This window comes from Lactuca serriola, chromosome 6 (genome assembly GCF_051521515.1).
Source record: "Lactuca serriola cultivar US96UC23 chromosome 6, Lser_US96UC23_V15, whole genome shotgun sequence".
Lineage (NCBI taxonomy): Eukaryota > Viridiplantae > Streptophyta > Magnoliopsida > Asterales > Asteraceae > Lactuca > Lactuca serriola.
In genome coordinates this window covers 38,055,679-38,078,878 of record NC_136413.1, presented here as the reverse complement: position 1 = coordinate 38,078,878, position 23,200 = coordinate 38,055,679, and the positions used below count along the sequence as shown (strand labels likewise).

General features: G+C 39.5%; 1 pseudogene; it reads left to right on the top strand.

The window, feature by feature from the left end:
* The first annotated feature begins 3,667 nt into the window (after positions 1-3,667).
* Positions 3,668-5,362, top strand: LOC145057890 (UDP-glycosyltransferase 73C11 pseudogene; annotated as a pseudogene).
* Positions 5,363-23,200: the final 17,838 nt, after the last annotated feature.

The following is a 23,200-nucleotide window of genomic DNA, read 5'->3' as shown; positions in this document are numbered from 1 at the left end:
ATTGAGATTTTTTGGGAAAAGGGGTGCCTTGGAGGAGGTGGCCGACTTTATGAGTGAGAGAGGCTCCATCTCTCTTAAAATTTAAATTAAATAAATTCCCTCTTCAATTTTTATAAAACCCTAATTTTTATAAAAATGTTTCTTTGTGTAATTCTTGATTTTTTTAAAAATCTTTGTTTTTAACTAATAAATTATGATTAATGTTTGATAATTAAATTTTTATGTCTTTGATTATATCCCATAATTTGATTATTTAAATTTGATATTAGGAGGTTCAAAACAAATCTTATAGAGTTTTTAGGTTTTAAAGTTTATAAATTTTGATTTTTGGGCTCTTTAGCGCTTTTGGAACTTTGTTAGATATTCACCATCATATTGAAATGAAATTAGAATATTTTAATTTATTTTTAGGGTTTTATACCCTTTTTCAATTGTAACAAAGTTTGAAGTTTATTCTAATTCGGGTATTGGCATTTCCTACAGTAGCTAGACAACTTACTACAATCGTAAGAGTCAAGTATATTAGTCCTAGATTTTAGTTGGATCCTAGTTTATGCAAGATTTTGACATAATTTATACTACTTGGCCATGGCATGTTGTGCGTATATGGTTTTTATAAAAAGATGCATGAGTCCGAGAATGACCTGAATTTGACAGTTATCAAAACCCGAGTTAGGACCAGAGGGTTCACCCAAACTATGGGACTGGAGGGTCCCATTGAGACACAGGACCGAAGGGTCCATATGGAGTCGTGAGACTGGAGGGTCCTCACCGAGACCCATGAGACTGGAGGGTACATGCCGAGTTATAGCCTCGAGTGGCTTATTATATGTGCATGTGGTATTTTGGGGAACTCACTAAACTTCGTGCTTACCGTGTTATGTGTTATGTGTTATGTGTTTCAGATACTTCTCAGGATCATTGGAAGGTGCCAACATGATTGTACACACACATCAGAGTTTGAGTTATGATTTAGAGGATCTTGGAGTTATATATATATATATATATATATATATATATATATATATATATATATATATATATACACACACACACACACATAGAGTTTTTGGATATGAGATTTGATGATTTGACATTGTGACATTTTGGGATTTTGTTACCATGATAAATGTGTTTTTAAATTGAAAAATTTGGTTTGAAAATTTACGTCGTTACATATCGGTTACATTTCATACTTGTAGAATTATAATTAGTGTAACATCCCGATTTTCCAATAATTTTTATTTTCATTTTTAAATAACCAAAACATTTCCAGTAAGTTTAAAATTCAAGACACAATTGTTTTCAAAATCCACAACATCAGTCAAATTATTCATAATATCAGATTTTCCCTGATGAAAACGCTAGAGAGTGCATGCTACGCCATCAAGCTGGACCCTTGTCCTTAGATCCTGAAGTACCTAAAACAACCAACAAATTGTAAGCTAATGTTAGTTAGTTCCCCAGAGTATACCCTACATAATCTACATAATTACATAAGCATAACAATCACATAATCCATGCATATAAACATATAATGATGCCAAGGAAACCCTCCAAGCTCTTACATCGGGTGCCATAGGAACCCCCACATGGTCTTAGCGCACATAACATATATGGATGCCAAGGAAACCTCCAAGGTCTTACACCGGGTGTCATGGGAACCCACACATGGTCTTAACCCACATAAACATATAAGGATGCTAATGAAACCCTCCAAGGTTTTACACCCAAGTGCCTTGGGAACCCCTTGAGGTCTTTACCTAGGATGCCATGGAAACCCTCCAAGGTCTTACACTCAAGTGCCTCGGGAACCCCTGAGGTCTTTCATGTAAGTATCACAAATACAACTAGCATACCACATACCACATAATCCATTAGTATATCACATATCAAATAATGGGCCGACCTTGGTGCCTTCGACCCATTGGTATGGTGAGGAGACTCACCTTAGTTTGCTGAACCCGAAAGCTGCTTGTCTAACAATCCGAAACTACCCGCGCTGAACAATAATATCATTAATCCTAAATTAGGACTAAACACAATCTAATTGTAGAACCCAATCGCCTAAGCCCACGTCCTTCCACAATAACCCAAGGGTCTTCCTTTTCACTATTGGGCCTAAGGTCCAATATGAAAGATCTAATGGGGCACATGAACCAGTAAGGCCCAACCAACACAACTATGGTCCCAAAACATGACATCAGTCCAAAACTCAAAAGGGGACCAGACCCACATCTGATTAAGGCCCACAAACCTTCATGCCTATATAAGGCCCAAAGCCTAACTGGAGTGTGTACGTCATGCGTACCACTCCAGTACTCTCAGCGTACGACCCCCTCAAGCAGTACGCATTGCGTACTCCAATCTACACGCGACGTACAAGCATGATGTGCACATTTAACCATTAAGTGCTTAATACTTGGGATTTCGACGTCCAACTTTAGATCTGAGTCCATTAGGATGTCCTAAGGCATAAAGTTGGCAACTTAATTTATGCCTCCAACAATCCATTAAGACCTTTCCAAGGGTCTTAACTCATGCATGAGGTAGAAACACTCATCAAGACTACATTTTTATGGTATGAATGAACCAAGGGACCTCAGATCTACTCTTCCTAAGCTCTGGAGTCGCTCAAACTCCCAAGAGATGATCCATTAACACAAAAAGAGACTATATAGAAAACCCTAGCTCTAGAAATTACAATGATGATCAAGGAGAAAGCTTTTTACCTCCTCAAGCTTTCCTAAGTTGCTCTAAATGCAAGATCCAGAAGCCCTTCCTCGTTCAAGCTTGCTTCCTCCTCTTCCTTTTAGCCAACACACTAAGAAGATGGTATTAAAGCACTCACAAGCTCAAGAAAACACACTCTAATGATTCTAGGGTTTTAGGGACGTTTGAGGGTGAAGGAGGCTGGTTAGGGCGAAGCTCAAATGAGATAATGATGTTTATATAGGTTTTAAGTCCGGAAATTAGGATTTGAATATTGTCATGTACGCTCCGTGTACCCTTTGGTATTCCCAGCATTCGTGCTCATCCATGCTTAGTACACTAAGCGTACTTCTAACAAAGTACGTTGAAGTACTTAAGGGACCATTATGCTTTATTTATTATTTCAAGGGTATAAAGAGAAATTACCAGATTTTGAGTGTTACAACTAGATCCGAGAAGAGGTGCCGGGTGTGCTATCACACAGGGCTGTGTTTTGAAAGGGCTCAAAATTTTAATGGGTAGCTAATCTCTTGTTATTCGCCGTTAATTTGAAGTTTTAGGGCCTCATTTTTACCCTTTTACAGTGCCTTCAAAATCCTCATTACAGTGCATTTTTAATATATCTTGATAAAGGATTTGGGAGAATTAATTAATGTGATTGTGTTATATCTGTGTATACCCCATACGATTAAATGATCTTTGCAAAAGTCCTATCACGGCATCTAAGTTCAGTCCTCCCAGTTGACTCACAACTTGCCTGTGAGGCTGGGAGAGCTTTCACGAGCACTATTATTGATGTGAGATAAAAGAAAAATGCTTTTGACAGTAGCCACTAACAAAGTTGTAGTTATCTGCGTGTCTTTTCCAGGAGATGTTGACATGCTTATGTATACGCTTGCATCACCAGTACTGACTAATCTAATAATCTAATAATCTAATAAAGTAATAAATAAAAGGGCACGTAATATCATATTGGAAAGGGGGAAGGGGAAAGAGGATGAAACTTACATTTAGAATGCAAAAACAATTCCGTTATCAAACCTAGATTTCAGATTCTATCATACAAGCCATACTGTAAAATGGCTTTAGAAGAACCACATGACACCCAACTTCACTTTCTTATTATACCCATCACGTCACCAGGCCACTATATTCCCACCATTGACATGGCCAAGCTACTAGCTCAACATGGTGTTAGAGTCACCATAGTCACAACGCCAGTTAATTCCATCAGGTTCGGATCAATCCTTGATCAAGCAATCCAATCAGGTCTTCCCATCCGTTATCTGGAATTCCCACTTCCAACTGCAGAGTTTGGGTTACCAGAAGGTTGTGAAAGCTTGGATGAGGTTCCTAGTGACTTGGCCCGTAAACTTTTCCTTGCCCACAGTTCGCTGCAAAAAGAAGTCGAACAATATATTGAAAAACTGAATCCTAGGCCAAGTTGCATAGTATCCGGCTCGTTTCTCCTATGGACAGCTGAAACAGCAAAAAAGTTTCAGATTCCAAGGATTCTATTCGATGGAATGAATTGCTTCACACAGATGTGTAACCATGTTTTGTACCTCACCAAGGTATATGAAAGTGTGGATGAGTCAGAGTCATTTGTTTTACCCGGTTTGCCTGATCGAATTGAACTAAAAAGATCCCAACTATCTTTTATATTCAACTCTGGCTCAAAAGACGTGGCAGATTTAGTTGAAAAACTTCGGATATCTGAGTCCGAAGCATATGGAGTAGTTATAAACAGTGCTCAGGAGTTGGAACAAGGATATGCTGATGAATATCAGAAAATCAAAGAAGATAAAGTTTGGTGTGTAGGTCCATTATCGCTATGCCATAAGGATGTATCAGAGAAGGCCCTGAGAGGTAACAAGCCCTCCATTAATGAAACCGAATGCTTGAATTGGCTAGATTCTCAAGATAATGGCTCGGTGATCTATGCCTGTCTAGGAAGTATTAGTCGTATGGAGCCTGACCAGCTAGTCGAGCTTGCTTTAGCTCTAGAATCATCTAACAGACCGTTTATTTGGGTCGTTCGGGCGGGCCCCAAGACACCAAAGATAGAAAAATGGATAGATGAAGAGGGGTTTGAAGAGAGAACCAAAGAGAGAGGTCTATTGATCCGTGGGTGGGCTCCACAGCTGGTGATCCTATCCCACCCTGCCGTAGGAGGGTTCTTGACTCACTGTGGATGGAATTCAACTCTAGAAGGTGTGTGTGCTGGTGTTCCCATGGTGACATGGCCTCAGTTTCAGGAGCAGTTCTATAATGAGAAGTTAGTTGTACAAGTGTTGAGGGTTGGAGTTAGTGTTGGTGCTCAAAACGTAGTGCATTGGGGTGAAGAAGAGAAGTCTGGAGTGCAAGTAAAGAGTGAGGAATTGAGGAAGGCTATAGAGATGGTGATGGAAGAAGGGAAAGAAGGAGAAGAGAGAAGAAAGAGGGCTGAAGAACTCAGTAAGATGTCACATAAAGCAATGGAAGAGGGAGGATCTTCTCACCAGAATATGAGAAGACTAATTGAAGATATTAGGAAATTAAGCTAAGAATGTGGTCAATCCCATATATTCGATTTTGGTATCTTGTTCTGTCTGTGATCTATGTATCTGCATTTAAATCGTTCTGATAACATGAAGAATAATTTGTCGAACTAGCTTTTTCATTTGGTAGTAGAGTATGCTTATTGATTCAGTGGTATCAATATATATATATATATATATATATATATATATATATATATATATATATATATATATATATATATATAGGGTATAGTTTTTATGTTCTAGCTCAATTTGAAATATATTGTATAAATAGGGCACACATTCAACTCTCATAAACTGACTAGCATCTTCCCATGTTATATCACAGTAAATGATCTGTAGATATGTTACATTTCTTACTTAAAAAGTGTTACCATTTGGTAAAAAGAATCTAGCTTTCATATAATTTTAAAGTACAATATATAATAAGAAAACCCACCACATATCTTGATCCTTGGTCATGTGACAAGTGGCCTTGGATTACGACTCCTAATGATGTAAGAGCTTAGGTAAGAAGCATTGAATATATGTGAGTGGATCATGTGTTATTGTTTTGTTTGTACTTTGATTTATTTATATCACAAAGTAGTCTAATTGTCTTTGAAGGAAAATTAATATGAAAAACAAGTTACAATAATGAATCTGAAACATTATCTTTAGGTTATTTGTGTTATAAAAAGAGCAACATGGTTGAACCACAAAGAACAAAACAATAGATATGACGATGCTTAAAACGCATGAAATTCACAAGAAGATCGAACAATCAGATGCTCATGATGATGAACTCTATGCAGGATATTAAAAGGTGATTGAATTTGAACGAACTAGGATAATGAGATGTAGTTCAAAATGCGCGAGTGAGGAACAAAAAGATTAATGGATGGCTCTTGTGGCCATTTACCAAGTGATTATAGAGTTCATACTTTTAATCTTAGACAAGGACATGATTAAAGAATCATGAGAAACTCTTAAGATGATGCACATATAGGAGTCGATCCGGTACCGGATGCTAATGTACAAGAAGCTAAAGTACAAACCTAGAGAAGTGCATTTGAGATGATATGCATGAAAGACACTTAATAACTGGATGATGTTTGCATGAGATTGAAATTTTTTTGGGCCATATCCTAGTTCAATTCTTGCAAATCATGAAATCTATCTAGCAATTTGGAGACTTGAAAAACATGATGAATAGGTTGCACGTTATCTCTAGACCCATGATGTAACATTCAAGTATTGGTAAGTTTCACTTTTAGTCCCTAATGCAAATTTCTTTCATATTGGTCCCTTGGTTAGTACGCGGGGCATACTCATTGGGTACGCTTAGCGTACTAGCCATAACTTGGTCGCAAGACTTAACCACATACGCGGGGCATACGTAGAGTGCACATGATGTACATGAGTCTTAGACAAATCCTAATTTATAGGGTCTGCACCCTATTTAAACCTCATTATAGCCTCATTTTGTCATGTTTAGCTAGCATCCACCTCTCCTTGTCCCAAAAATGAAACCCTAAGTGTGTTAGTGAGTTTGAGAGTTTGATAAAGAGATTTTTGGTGTCTTAATGTGAAGAAGAAGAAGAATAGAAGCCCTTGGAGAAGTTGATTGAGCTTGTAGATCTAGGATCACTTGCACATTTGCAAGCTTTTTGAGGTAAAAGCTTACACCTTTGTGCTCTTCTATGCTAGATCTAGTTCATGGAACATTTGTGCATCTTTTGAGTCCTTTGTATAAAAGGACACCTTTTGATCTACTCCAGAGGCTATTGATGCTAGATCTTAGTTCATTTCAGTCCCCAAGTTCATAAAAATGTCAACTTTATGGAGCATTTGGACCCATGCATGTGTTAAGACCTTTATTAAGCTCTTTTTGAGATCTTGAGCCCCATTAAGCCATGCATGTGTGTAAAGTTGTCAACTTTACGTGATAAGTGGTCTTATAGAATCAGATCTAAGAGTTTGGCTTGAAGTCTCAATGGATTAAGTGCTTAGTGGAGTGGGATGGCATGATGGGGAGTACGATGGGCGTACCTAGCTACTTATAGTATCCCTTGAAGGTGTACGCTAAGCATCCCGCGTACTCAACAAATTGCCTTTTTTGGGCTTGCATTCTCGGTTTGGGCCATAGGTTGGGTTTTCTTCATTTGGGCCTTGTTGGGCTGTTAGAATTCTTGTTTGGCTTTTGGCTAGGTCTTAGGGTTCCTTTGGATTTTTAGGCCAAGATGGGCTTCGGGCCTAATTTAGAAGATTAGGCCATATTTGGGCTTTGTGTGATCATTAAGGATTTAGGCGTTTTGGGTAATAAGTTGGGCCTTGGCTTTGGGCCAAAATAGTAAAATGGTAAAATGCTCTTTTACGCTGGGCTTAGGCTAAGTTTCTTGAATTATTGGTTATGGGCCGAGACCTAGTATTAGTTAGATGTTGTTTTATGATGATAGCACGGGGAATTGTCAGACCAACAGATAGAGATTTATCTATGTGATTCAGTAGTTAGAGGTGAGTTTCCTCACTGTGTTTTAGCGGGTTAAAGGCACCAATGGCGGCCCATGGTTGATATGTTAGGGTGCTAGATGTTCATGTGACTTTTGCTTGTGTCATTTTCTTGTATGTGTACTGGGCAAGGACCGATGTCGGGCGGGGCCCAAAGACTACTTTGTATGCTATTATCTTTGTTAATATTTATTAGTGTTACATGTAAGACGTTTTGGCTACTTCGACTGATCTTTCCTCGAAAACTTCTCATGAACTTGTCCTTGTTCCTCCTGGACTCTTCTGTTGTATACTATGAGGATGTGGTTACATTTATCTGGGTTTGTCGTGCGAGAATGAAAGTGACTAAAGAACCTATGAGATTTAAGGTAACTTTATGGGGTGATCCTTACGGAATCCTCCTATAATTGTCGAGGTACACAAGTTTGTATATAATTGAGGATTAAATAGACTTTCGAATAATTGATCCCACCTCAACACTACACCCTTAAGAGGAATGGATAGCGAAGCGTAGGCCATAGATTCTATGTCTATAAAATCCTGATTATATATAACACTTTAGGAATATACCTTGCAAGATTATAGACTTATCCGTAAAGGTCTTTTTAAATTCTCACATAAGTTATTTATCTGTACTAAATACTCCTATAGTATTCTAACGTAATGTACCTGGTATGTTCTAAAATCGTTATCGCGCTATCGTATCATAGAATACTCCCATAGTACTCTAACTCTAACTGTACTTGTTTTGGCGTTCTCTTGACTGGTGTTCAGGTAAGTTTTAACCCTATTGCAATGCCACATCATTCCCAAACACATGTTGGTCACATATCGAATGAATATAGTTGATCAGGCTATATTGATCATAACTATGATTACATAACTGTTCGGGTTGACGACAGTGCCCAACCTTTAAATACTTTTAGTTCTGTTCTCCTCGTGACACTAGTTCTATTATGTACATGTATAAGCAAGTAGGTATATTTTTATAACTTGTCGTTATATTCTTAAATATATCATTATCCAGAGCACTTAAGACCCATTGTATTTATAGTTGTATATCTTTTATCGGTTGATATACTTAGTTCACTATAAACAATGCTCTGATACCAATCTGTCACACCCCAAAACCAGAACGGCGGAAACGTTCGAGGGTGGAGGACGTCATGTTAAGTATCACGAGATATGTATATGGTAAGAAAGAAATAAACAACCATTTCATTTCAAAAGAAAGTGTTTACAATGTGTGTTCACAAAACATAGAATTCATACACAAATAACAAAACAAGACTTGAAGCTGTAATGCTTCATCTTTTAAATCCCCAGCACGAACACCTGTCTAATAGTGTCCTGAGAATACAAGTTATTTGAAAGAGTTGATCAACAATTAAGCTGGTGAGTTCATAAGATTTTAGCGATGTGAGTAAGCTATAAAGTGTTGTTGAAAATGTATATGTAAAAGTGATGTATCCTGTAAAATGTGGTTGCAAATGTATATGTAAAAGTGATGTAAGTTGTAAGTTCTGTTTTGAAAAGTTCGTCTGTTCCTCTAGAAAATCCTATATTTCCTACTTGAATGAAAGTTAAGTAAAATGACACTACAAGACTTTCTATGGGTACTAAGTGGGTACAAGTTATATATACTTAGAGTAAACAAACAATCGATTGGGCGCATCTGCCCTAAGCTCACACCCAACGGGGAACAGAAAGTAAGGCGGATTGCACACATTCCATTGGTTGTTAGATCGTTGCCATATATAACCCTGGTGTATTCACTTGTTACTCATGGAGTTATTTGTAATGGTTCCTTTATATCTAATGAAAATTTCTTTTAAGAAAACCTATATTTCTTATAGTAAAATATTGACCACAGTGACTACTTTTATAATAGCTTTGTTTATACTGCTATATATAATCTGATATCGGGTAGAAAGTTAATTGGGTGAATCTTCCCTAAGTCCACAACCCAACGGGGAACAGGAGGTAAGGCGGAAGACACACATTTAACTACCTAATGGGTATTAGTTTCATATATAAACATGGTGTATAAACTAAGGTATTATAGAGTTACTCACCTAAAGTCTTTAAGTGTATACTGGCTTAATAAAATGGATTAAGCCCTTATCTGGGGAATCTCTAGTTTTGTATATCAAAAGTACCGAATTTGAAAAGTATGCTTTGTACTAAAAAAAGTTGTGCGTTGACTCTGTGTCCTATAACCTGATCTATACCTGGTACTCTTATGATGACTTAATGTATACTAAGCATAAATATATATAGATTCGGGTAGATAATAGATTAGGGGAACTTGTTCCAAGCCCACAATCCAACGAGAACAGGAAATGAAGCGAAGGCACACATCCTATTAGCTATCAGAATCTATTAGTATATATGTATCCTATAGTGTATACATTAAGGAATCATAAGATTAGCATTATGGTCCTAACTTTTAAAAGTAGCCTTCTACCAAGACTCGACTGTTTTGAAAATAGCCTTCTACCAAGACTCGACTGTTTTGAAAGTAGCCTTCTACCAAGACCCGACTGTACGACTATTATTAAGTAAATCTAATCTACCTCATCGATTATATGAATATGACACATGGTAAAGGTATTAATAATATTGAACTGGAATTTTATATCTTTCTGTAATTGTCGTGTTGACAGTGTAAGTACTGTAGTATTTGTAATAAGTGACTACTTTTAGTACTATTGTGCCTTAATTGAGAGTTAAGGCATAATGTGATGGCTAGATCCTATGCTAAACGCTCCCTTGTCAAGAGATTCTAGGAACTACACGCGACCCCTGCATGAGTGCAAGCCGTGAACATCCACATTACTACGATCATGTATACCTAATATAACTATCACAATGTAGAAGTGATTCATTGGTATAGTTAGATCCTGAAAACATTCCATGCTATAGCACCTTATTATGTTCTGTTCTGTTATCGTGTATTGATATCGTGTTTATGTAAATGTATTCCATGTAAGCGTATCTATGTAAAAGTATTTATGTAAACGTATACCATTAGTATAGACTCATGAACTGAACTGACTCTTTGTGTGCTTCATTGTACTAGAAGTAATGAATAGCATTCTCCTAAACTATACCTATAATAGTTTACTAATGTTCTACCTGGACTGTTACTGAAAAGACTCATTTATCTACTAAGTTATGCTTATACTTTAAAAACGGAGTTTCGTGTAACTATAAAGTAACATAACCTTTAAAAGATTTTTGTAATTTATTGCCAACTTATAATTAACATAAGTAAGATTTTGAAAGATTGTTTATAACAAACATTTACACACTTATCATTGTGTTCAACTTGTATTCCTCCCTTAAAACAGTTAAAAAGTTAAAAGATTCATTACGGGGTATGAACTCACCTGATGTGGGTGATTCAAACGGGTATGCGCATACGGATGAGAAGTTCCACGAATGAAGTCCCGAGACATAATAAGTCCTCAATGACATATAAGGACACATATTGACATGAATATAGTGTTTATAACAACTATATAAAAGGAAACGCCTTCCAGGACTAGGAAACACCTTGACCAAGTGTTGGAATCACATCTGATTCAACAAAGGAAGGTAGAATGGCACTCACATGAGTTTACTACCATGGGTTTATGGCCCAAGGGAGTTTACGGTCGTAAACTCATGGTTACTCATGTATAAGTGCAAGCTTGAAGGTTAGGGATGTTTTAGGGACCTTAGTTCTATCGTAGGATGAGGAAGACCACCATCTTTGAAGCTTTTGGGGTGTTCACGGCCCTAATGAGTTTACAACCGTAAACTCATGACCATTTATGTTTATGAGAGTTGTTTAGGGTCCTAAAAGTCATAATGAAGCATTCTAACTTCAAGTCTAAGCCTTAGGAAGTGTTTGTGGCATCAAAACACCCTTAAATTGAGTTTTCGGCCCATGGACCATTTTAACAAGTGTTTGCGGCCATAATCACCTATGGGTGATGGTATTTTGATTTTTTTAAGTACTAAACACATCAAGGTAAAGTGGTAGGCTAGTCCCTAGGCTTAAGGAAGGAATTTGGGGCATCTTTGCACCATAAAAGGGAGTTTACTGGCCAAGAACATCCTTGTCCGTAAACTCTCTTCTAACCTTTGTTTCTTGATGTTTCTAAGGTCTAGACATGTTTAATCTAGTGTACAACAAGTTAGGATAAGAGTGCTTATGATATAGGAGCTTGAACTAGTCGATTTGGCCAAGAACACTAGTGTGTGTTCTTGGTGTTTCTTGAGTATCTAAACAAACATGATTTTCATGGATGAAATCAATGTAAGAAGCTAGTTAATAAGATGTATTAACTAATCAAGGGATATAATACTCACTCTTTTGAAGATCTAAGGTGATTGTTGTTATGATACTTGAGAGGATTTGGAGGAAAATCGGCCAAGGAAGGAAGAAATGACTAGAAAATGACCCTTTGCCTTATATATGCTCTTGAGTTTACGGCCGTAAACTCATGGTATTGTGACCGTGAACTCATTTAGATGGGGTTAGGGTTCGATTTGCTACACTGTGGTTCTAGCGGGTACTTTCTAACAGTTATTCCTTAAGTGTATTAGGCTCAAAACTCCTTAGAATGACCTGTAATCAGGCTAGAACTTTGTACTAATGATTTTGACACTCAGTTGAGTTGACTGACTGAGCTTATTAAAATAAGAATTTTCGGGTTGTCACACTAACTACCCCTTGGGTCCTGTCGGCCGGTACCTAGCCTAACATATCAGGGTGTTGGCCTCCCCTTTGATCCTGTCGACTGGTACCTTGCCTAGCATATTAGGCTGCTCTCCTACCCCTTCGGTCTTTTCGACCAATACTTGGGACTATTTCACCCCCTACTCTACCACATAGCATCCTAGTGCATAAACATACAAGTCATATACTGCCTAACTTATCTGGGTGCTGGCATACCCCTTCGGCCCTATCGGCCGATACTAGGGTCCATCCTACCCCTTCTATCACATATCACATAACATCATAGCATACTGGCACATAATCATAACAAATAACAATATACCAGATAATTATCATAAAGAAAATTATCCCTACTATAACTCTTACTAGTGGGTCGGCCTTGGTGCCTTTGACCCACTTCTATTGGAAGGTAACTCACCTCGCACTGCTGAAGTCCCGTAAACAAAACTCTAGCTGCTGGATAACAGGTTCTCGAACTGTCAATCATCAAAATAACACCCAATCGGTAATTGGGTTCCAATCTATATCCGTAAGTTCATGTTTGCGGAAAAAGGCTACTTTACCCCCAACTTAGTTTGACTCAAGCCCAAGGCTCAATCTAAAGGCCTAAAAGTCAACTATGAGTTAAAGCCAAACATATGGCTTTCCAAATTGGGCCCATACCTTTACATGGTCTTATTCTAAGGCCCAACCATTTAGTCCAGTCCAAACATTTGGCATTTTTAATGGCCCAATATCTCATAATCATAAAGGCCCAATTATGGCCCATCTGTGGCCCAATTTTCCAAATTGGGCCCAAACCCCTTACATGGGCCTTACCTTAAAGCCAATTAAATTATTCTAGTCCATATGCTTGATTTTGGATGGCCCATTAATAACCTAATCACCATAGCCCAAGTGAAATTAGTGTTTCTTTAGGTCAATTTGGGTTTTTCCTAAGTCGGGCACCACCTACTACCACCTCGGGTAGTGGTGGTTAATGGCGGCTCATGGCAACAACCATTACCTCAAGGTGGTGCATATTCTAGTCCAAAAAAATGTCCCAACATCCCAAACAAAATCCAAACACAAACAAGCACACCGCCACCCAATACGGAGGTTGATGGTGGCAGCCACCACCTAACAGTGGTGGTTATGAGTTTCGTATCATTATTCTAATCTCTAATTACATTTTACAATGCTTTAACCCAAAAATAACACACCCAAATAAAATACACACCCAACCAACTTGTGGTGGCCGGTAGTGGCGCATGGCAACAGCCACCACCTCATGGTGGTGGTGGTGGCTGTTCTTCGAGAATTCCGGCCAAACAACACCCAAACACCACTTCAATGTAACAGACACACACACACATGCGTCTTCTATTTGCAAAATGAACCTAACCACCAACCTGGTGGCGTACGACAGCGACAGCAACACAAAACGGCAGTAGCAGTGGCGGTTGCAATGATAGTCACCACCTCGTGGTGTGGCGGCGTTTCCTCTTGATCCTCCACCCAACAACACTTCAACCCACACGATTTCACGCCAGTAATACATCCAAACACAACCACCCTGGCGGTGGCGCATGACAATTATAGAGAAAATGATGAAGCTGCCCCCTCCCCCCGGACGACAGCGATAGAAGCCCGTTAGCCGCAAATGGAGAAGAACCACGAATGACAGCAGTAGCGAAAGCGGGAAGGACACCCGCTGGTGGTCTTCGTCATCACTGGCAATGGAACAGCGACAACGCTATTATCTCGACGGTTCCCGATTATGGTGATGGTGCTTTAACGACGGAATAGTGAGTGGCGGATGAGAGCTTCATGTGGCGGCCACTAGCTAATCGGAATGGATGGAGAATGGTAGGGACAACATCAGATATGAAGGGGGTATAAGGAGGGTGACGGCTGGAGATGGTTTGGTTAGGGTTAGGGTTTACCGGTGGGGGTTGAGGGTTATATACCCCGAACCCTAAGTCTTTTCCCATAATGACGCATTTAGTCCCTAATTATCCTTTTCTTTCAATTTTAATTTACCATTTAAACCCCTCCTTCTGAAAACCCATACAAATCAAGTCCAAAATCTTACCAATCAGCCCCTTAGCCTCTAAAATCTCTTCAAATTAAGTCCTAATAATTTACCCAGTAGTCCCTGCCTTCATAATTATTTACGAAACCAATCCAAAACTTACACTTTTAACCCCTGACTTCTAAAATTGTGAACCAACACCTTGCTATACAATTATTGACTTTAGGGCTACTATACATTTATTAATTAATTTATTTATTTAATAAATGTTTGTTACAACTCTCCCCCACTTAAATTAGATTTCGTACTCGAAATCATTCCTTACCATTCCTTACAGGCCCAACCACCCAAGTAACATGGCCACAGTCCTGGGCACACCCTATCCTTCCTAGGGTAACAGTAGCCAACCTTCGCAAGGCCCTAAAATCTGCAGATGAACGAATTCCTTGCAACAAAATTGTTGGATTAATGTCTAAGTCCATAACTTTTTTGGTATGTACTTGACCCGATGGTGCATGGTCCTTTTGGGTTGCCTTCACCAAAGCAACTTGATAGGATGAATTATGGAGAGAGATGATTAATTATGATTTATTAATATATTATGAGAATAATATATTAAAGGAGAAATCATATTGTTTAATTAATATTAGTCAAGAATTAATAAGAATTAATTTTGTGGCTCAAAGACATTAATTAAATAAAAGGGACTAGAACTGTCAATTGTGTGATAGTTGAATATTAGGCTAATGGACTCCATAGAGGATGGAGTGGACGAATTCTATGGGGAAAGCCATTAGAAATCGTCCAAGGCCTCTAAGGAGGGAGTCCATGGGTTGCTTAGGTCCTAAGCAATCAAATTAGGGTTTCCTTGTTAAATAACCCTAATAGCCTCACTATTTAAGGACCCCTAGGGCACCAAAAACGTGGCCAACCAATTCCTTAGGGTTTCTACATGTTTTTGGGTGCCTCCTCTCTTATCATTCTTCATCCTCTTGCTCTTGGTGTTTGTGAGCCATTAGAGGAGTGACACTTGTGACTCTAAGCTTTCTAAAGCCATTACAAAGGAGGATTTGAGATTGTTATTGCTACATAACAATCAAGGTATGATCTAAACCCCAATCTTATGTTAATATGATTAATTGTATGTTAGATCTAGGGTTTATAGCTTTGGATATTCAATTGCATGTTCATTAGACAAACTAGATCCAAAAGCTATTAGGGTTTGCATGTACACCATAGGAATGATGTTTTGCTCAAAGCCTATCAAAAATCACGTCTACTTTATTTGAAATCTACAGTCTTGAGGTGGTCTGACTCCTTGCCAGACCGCTCATACTGAATTATCATTGTTGAACACAGTCCACTTATCCCTCAACTGACTACTCAACTTCTGATAACTCGAGGTTCTCATTATAAATCAGGATCACAAACGCAATTATTCCTGTAGATCACTTATACTTGGCCTAGGCTCAGCTAATCCTGTTGTGAGTGACTTGTCACTTCACAATCAACCAACTATTCCGTCCGTACTTGCAACCTAAAGCACAAATACTAATACTGCCCAAACACTAAAACTGCCTGAAACAATATGCTGCTACATGTTTGCTTTCCAAAATCTACTGAGACCTTTCTGGTGTAAATTCATTCGTCAGCCATCCAAAATACCGGGTTCCAACCTAGTCGTTGAGCTATAAAGGCTCCCACATGACCTTCTAACGAAATTCTCTCCTGTCAATAATTACCATTCGTTATCTTACCACTATGGCTCTAACAACCTCCCTATCCAACCGATCGGGGTCCATACATCGAGTCCTGATGTTACCAAATCCAAGGCTAAAAGTGATTGCTACCTGACCAATGGTAGCCTTATATCACGAACGACCTGAAGTAGTCCATTGCTTCCTTGATCTCATATTCGAAGTAGCATTCCAACGGATGTATCGCTAGCTCAACCAGATCTAACTCAATTGGTTAATTTCGTAATCCATAAATCAATCCATGGATTTTCGACGCCCTCACTGCTACACCCGAACTGGTGGGTACTCATATTCCTTTCGTGTCCTAACAACATGCTCATGCTACCTACCAACCTCGTGAATGCTACAGGCTACACTCGTAGACTTACAACACTCTGTCATTATCTGCCAACCTCATGAATGCTACGGCTACCCCCGCAGACTTACAAGACTTTCCATGCTAACTGATTGTTAGTGAAAGCTATCGCTACCCTCGTAGTCTTACGAAACTTCCTATACTATCTGAATGTTAGTGAATGCTACGGCTACCCCGTAGTCTTATAACAATTTCTATACTATCTGACTGTTAGTGAATGCTACGGCTACCCCGTAGTCTTACAACACTGTCCATACTGGGTCGAACATGCACTCGACCTAACATTCAAATGAACTTGAATTCTAATTGGACCTCTAACCTGGTTACCTAATCTTGTTATCCGAGGCCAAGGAAAGGCGTGAACCAGCTGTGGGAATGGTTTCGGAACTCCCAACTCACCCAATCCTCAATCAAGACGGCCACTTGACCACCTTCCTCCCTGACTGGGATGCGAAACTCATCCTAGTTTCACACTTATTTCTACTCCTGAATACCTGATCAATTCTCCACCAATTAGATTCGACTAATTATTCACGGCACGTGAGAGTTGAAGGATTCCCAATCCTTCTTTCCTTCTGATAATCCACTGATAACAACATGTGCTTACCAATGCTAGTGATTACTTAACAATTAAACCCTAAAATTGCCCATCCTCTGAAATCTTGAAGAGTGCTCCTGCAATCTGGTCCAATCTGACACCCTCAATCCACCCCCCATGCTGACAACTGGAGGCCTTAATCTTCACTTTGGCTGACGAATCATCGTTTCCACTTCCAATCCCTCATCACCACTAAACTCTAACCGAACACAGCCCATGAAAAAAATACAATTCTCTTGAACATCCAATGACCATCCACTTATGCATCTAACAGCCGCAACTGACACTGCCATCTTCATGCTACTAGTCCTGTACTAGAAACAACATTCCCTTGAACTCCAAGGTTCTTCCATAGACAACTGTCAACCATACCCGAACAAATAATAGAACCATTGAACTCTAACTTCACTGGAGAACTATCCCCATAATTCCTGACCAAAGGATCTTCCAAATAATACTTCTGAATTGATCCCAACAAAGATCTGGAATAGTAACGGTACACACGAAACCAACTCTGCAAGATACGTCCATATGTAGGTTCATCAAAGGACTTTTTGGCATGCAAAATGGCATATAACAATCCTTGATAACCCAGACAATATCAGAGAACCGACCCAAGATCTGACTTGTCCAAACTCATTCACAATTCCAAAGCGATACTAATTCACGACATCCACCTAGTAGCAATAGAAGATGATATACCCGCAACATCTGAAGGAATCCTGATCACCTTTTCCAGAGATACTTAGACCATCCTGAGAACATGGTAAAAAACTCTCTCCAATCCCGATGACAGGAACTAATAATAGGATCCTCCTTCCTAAAGGATTCTGAGGATCCACAGGCATTGGGCTTCAGTTGAGCCCCTAACTGCCTCGCGAAAAATCTGGTCCGAAAGGCCCCGAGACGACTACCGAGAGCTCCCTAATTCCTTTCCTTGGCTGAACGAAATACCACCGAGGTCCAATCCCAAAACGTCGCGAGTAATCTCCGATGAAATGAACTTATGCAATCACGCATCGACTGGTCCAGGCCCTGCTCCTGAGCCGAAACCATAATCTGAATCCCATTCTTGATTGCTCTACACCATAATGAATTGATATTCCAAAGATCCGAATGTACACAAGAATCTTTATCCCACAGGCTTCCTGGACTTTCCAAGAATATCCCAAATTCGAGTATGGATCCTGTGCTTTCAGTAGTACGAGCCCAATACTACCTTCCACACCTATCCATACTTTCGTCAAGAATCATCCTAAATCCTCCAAGTCACCCTCTCAAACTGATTCACCCAAGTCTCACTAAACCTCACTTCCAATCCACTAAAGTGTATCCTAATTGCTGCAAGATTCCCAGTAATGTCAACTAGCTACCTTATGAATATAGCCACATGCAACAGAGATCAGAGAATCCTTCGAGTAAAAGACTCATCCCTAGAACGGTTAGACTCAAACGAGAGATGCGCACTAGGGTCAAATCTATCACTCTGAGATTATCTAGCCTGTGCCATATGTGACTTAGCATATTCACTTAATAGTTAGCTCACATTACTAAGATTCCCACAAAGCACAAAGCACAAAGCAAGCAACATTTAGACGATGGAAAATCTAACCAACATATTCCAATCAATCATTCTATCCTCTTATCAGGAATCTATACTGGCATGAGATTCTAAGGCTCATACAATCAGACATAACCTAAACAAGCTATCCTATCACTGACTGATCAGTACTATCATGCAGCTCAACAAGCACATGCATCAGGCATATATGGCATCTTCCTAGATCCTTAGCGCTAATCTAGCATGCAGTTCTCGTATACATATAGTAGGCATATAAGGCATCCTTCCTAGATCCTTAACCCTAATCAAGCATGCAGTTCCCATCGTCATATCATATCATAACATAACATGTATGGGTGTCTTGGGGAGAACTTACTTGAGCTCAGCTGATTGCATGCATCACACACTTTTTCATTTTCAAAATTCTTTTCTCTTTTCAAATTCTTTTCAAAATTCTTTTTATAAAATGATTTTTCTTTTGAAAACTTTCATACCGAGTCCTTAGATTGAGTCCAGACACACCCGAGAGTGTGCTCGAATCCCTCAAACCAAGGCTCTAATACCAACTTGTAACATCCCAAAACTTAAGACCAAAATTTTTGTTTTTAATTAAGTTATTCTAAAACCAACAGTATAAAAACATTCATAATAACATCTCATGTCAAAACCAAAATGTCAATAATCAAAACATGTTCTCATAAAACATTATCAGAGTGTAGTCCTAATGATCTCATGTGCGGAAAACATAGTGTGATGCACTGCGATCGCCGACTACTTTCCTTTGAAAACGAAGTACCTGAAACCAAAACTGAAAACCGTAAGCACGGAGCTCATTGAGTTCCCCCATCATACTACATACCATATAAACACATAATGCATAACATAACTGGGTACTAACTACCCATTCGGTTCTGTCGACTGGTACCTTGCCTAGCATATCAGGGTTCTGGCCTCCCCATCGGTCCTGTCGAAAGGTATGTTGCCTAGCATATCAGGGTGTTGGCATTCCCCTTCAGTCCCGTCGACCGGTAACCTTGCCTATCATATCAGGGTGTTGGCCAACCATTCGGTCCTTTCCACCGGTACTGGGGACTATTTCACCCCTACTCTACCACATAGCATCCTAGCACATAAACATACAATTCATATATTTCCTAACTTATCTGGGTGCTGGCATACCCCTTCGGCCCTATCGACCGGTACTGGGGTCTATCCTACCCCTTCTATCACATATCACATAACATCATAACATACTAGCACATAATCATAACATATAACAATATACCAGATAGTTATCACAAAGAAAATTATCCCTACTATAACTCTCACTAGTGGGTCGGCCTTGGTGCCTTTGACCCACTTCTACTGGAAGGTAACTCACCTCGCACTGCAGAAGTCTCGTAGACAAAACTCTAGCTGCTGGATGACAGGTTCTTGAACTATCAATCATCATAATAACGTCCAATCAATAATTGGGTTCCAATCTATATCCATAAGTCCATGTTTGGGGTAAAAGGCTACTTTACCCCTAACTTAGCTTGACTAAAGCCCAAGGCCCAATCCAAAGGACCAAAACTCAACTATGAGTTAAAGCCCAACATATGGCCCAATTTCCAAATTGGGTCCAAACCGTTACATGGTCTTATTCTAAGGCCCAACCATTTAGTCCAAACCCAATATCTCATAATCATAAAGGCCTAATTATGGCCCATCTATGGCATAATTTTCCAAATTGGGCCCAAACCCCTTACGTGGGCCTCACCCTAAAGCTCATTAAATTATTCTAGTGCATATGCTTGATTTTGGATGGCCCATTAATAGCCTAATCACCAAATCCCAAGTGAAATTAGGGTTTCATTAGGTCAATTAGGGTTTTTCCCAAGTCGGGCACCACCCACTACCACCTCGTGTAGTGGTGGTCAGTGGCGGCTCACGACGACAGCCACTACCGCACGACGGTGGCTATGGTTCTAGTCCAAAAAAAATATCCAAAGATCCCAAACAAAATCCAAACAGAAACAAGCACACCGCCACCCAACACAGTGGCTGGTGACGGCAGGAGGCGGCAGCCACCACCTCACGATGGTGGTTATGAGTTTCTTTTCATTATTCTAATCTTTAATTACATTTTACATTGCTTTAACCCAAAATAACACATCCAAATAAAATACACACACAGCCACCTTATGGTTGCCGGCGGTGGCGTATGGCGGTAGCCACCACCTCACGGTGGTGGTGGCTATTTTTCGAGAATTCCTACCAAACAACACCCAAACACTACTTCACTATAATATCACACACATATGCGTTTTCTATTTGCAAAACGAACCCACCCACCCACTTACTAGCGCACGGCGGCGACAACAACACAAAATGGCAGTAGCAGGGATAATTGCGATGATAGACAACAACTTGTGGTGGTGACAGAAATTCCTCTTGATCCTCTGCCCAGCCACACTTCAACCCATACGATTTCACGCCGGTAATGCGTCCAAAAACAGCCACCCTTGCGGTGGCACATGACAATCGGAGAGAAAACGATGAAGCCGCCCCCAGACGGTAGCGACAGACATCCGTTAGCTGCAACCGGAGAGGAAGCGCGAACGAAAACAGTAGCGACGACGAGATGGACACCCGTTGGTGGTCTTCGTCGTCACCGACAATGGAATAGAGACAACGCCGTTATCTCGGCGGTTCCCGACTGTGGTGATAGTGATTCAATCACGGAATAGCGGGCGGTGGATGAGACCTTCATGTGGTGGCTGCTAGCTGATCAGAATGGATGGAGAATGGTGGCGACGACATCGTAGACGAATGGGGTATAAGGAGGGTGGCGGCTAAAGATGGTTTGGTTAGGGTTAGTGTTTACCGGTGGGGGTTGAGAGTTATATACCCCGAACCCTAAGTCTTTTCCCATAATGACAATTTAGCCCCTAATTCTCCATTTATTTCAATTTTAAATCCTTAATTTACAATTTAAACCCCTCATTCTGAAAACCCTTACAAATCAAGTCTGAAATCTTAGCAATTATCCCTTTAGCCTCTAAAATCTCTTCAAGGTAAGTCCTAATAATTTACATAGTAGTCTGTCTTCAGAATTATTTACGAAACCAATCTGAAACTTACACTTTTAAACACCCCCCCCCCCCCCCGACTTCTAAAATTGTGACAATTATCTCCTCGAGACCAACACCTTGCTATATAATTATTGATTTTAGGGCTACTATACATTTATTTATTTATTTATTTCATAAACACAGAGTTACAGGGTGACCCCGTATGCACGTCGTACGCTGAGTTACGCACGTCGTACGCACCGAAGTCCTTTTCCTTAATAAGAGCTTAATGCGTTAAGCTCTCACATTCCAATTGAATATCCAAGGCCCAAATACCGCCGGGAGTCATAAAGTTTCCAACTTTATGACTTTGTGTGCCCATTATGTGCTTAATACCAACAATATTATCTTCTAAACACCTAAAGACCTTCTAGAGCATGCATGGGGAAGAACTAAGCATCAAGATCTTAGTTTTATGACTCAAGACCACTTATTGGGTCTGAAAGGATGACTTATTTGCTTAAGAGCATGCTATGCTCAAGAATCACAAAGTTTCGGACCAAAAATTCCCTAAATGACGGAATAACTAGATCCATAAGAAAATATTGTCAAACTAGGAGCTTTTTACCTCCTGAAGGTTGCTAGCAAGGAGAGAATCCCATATCCCATATTATTCCAAGCCCCAAGGTCATTCCATCACCTTCTTCTTCTTCTTCTTCTTCTTCTTCTTCTTCTTCTTCTTCTTCAAGAACACCATCAAAACACACAAATGTGCTCAACATGCACTCTTCACACTTAGGGTTAGCTACAGGGGCAATTTTTAGGTAGAGGCTGATGAGGGTGAAGGTCTTGGGGCCATAAAGGGGATTATATAGGGTGCAAACCCTCAAAACTAGGGTTTTGGTTTGAACAGCGTACGCGTTGCGTAGCTGATGAGTATGCCAGGCGTATGCATGTGAGTCCCACTTTTGTCATGCATGAGTACGCCTTATGTACGCAGTACACTCCAAGTACGCATGACGTACAGACTAAAAGGCAAACTTAACATAGTTAGGATTAAAAATGAATCTTCTCTGGATGGGTGTTACATATATATAAGAAAGAAGGCATCAAAATTCTTCTCGCAAATATTCGAACTTTAAGATCAAGTAAGTTATTGTTGGGTCAAAACTCAAGAACAATTTAATGATGATAATGCGGAATACAAAAACGAACACAATAATGAAGATGTGATTGATGAGAAAAATATTTTATTCAAGAACATGGGGAAATTACACTATAAGAAAAGACTAAAGTAAATATATTCTACCTAAGTAACGTCATTATGATAGGCGGCTACATCTTACCTCACTTTTAACCCTAATAATGAATATTACATGACTATT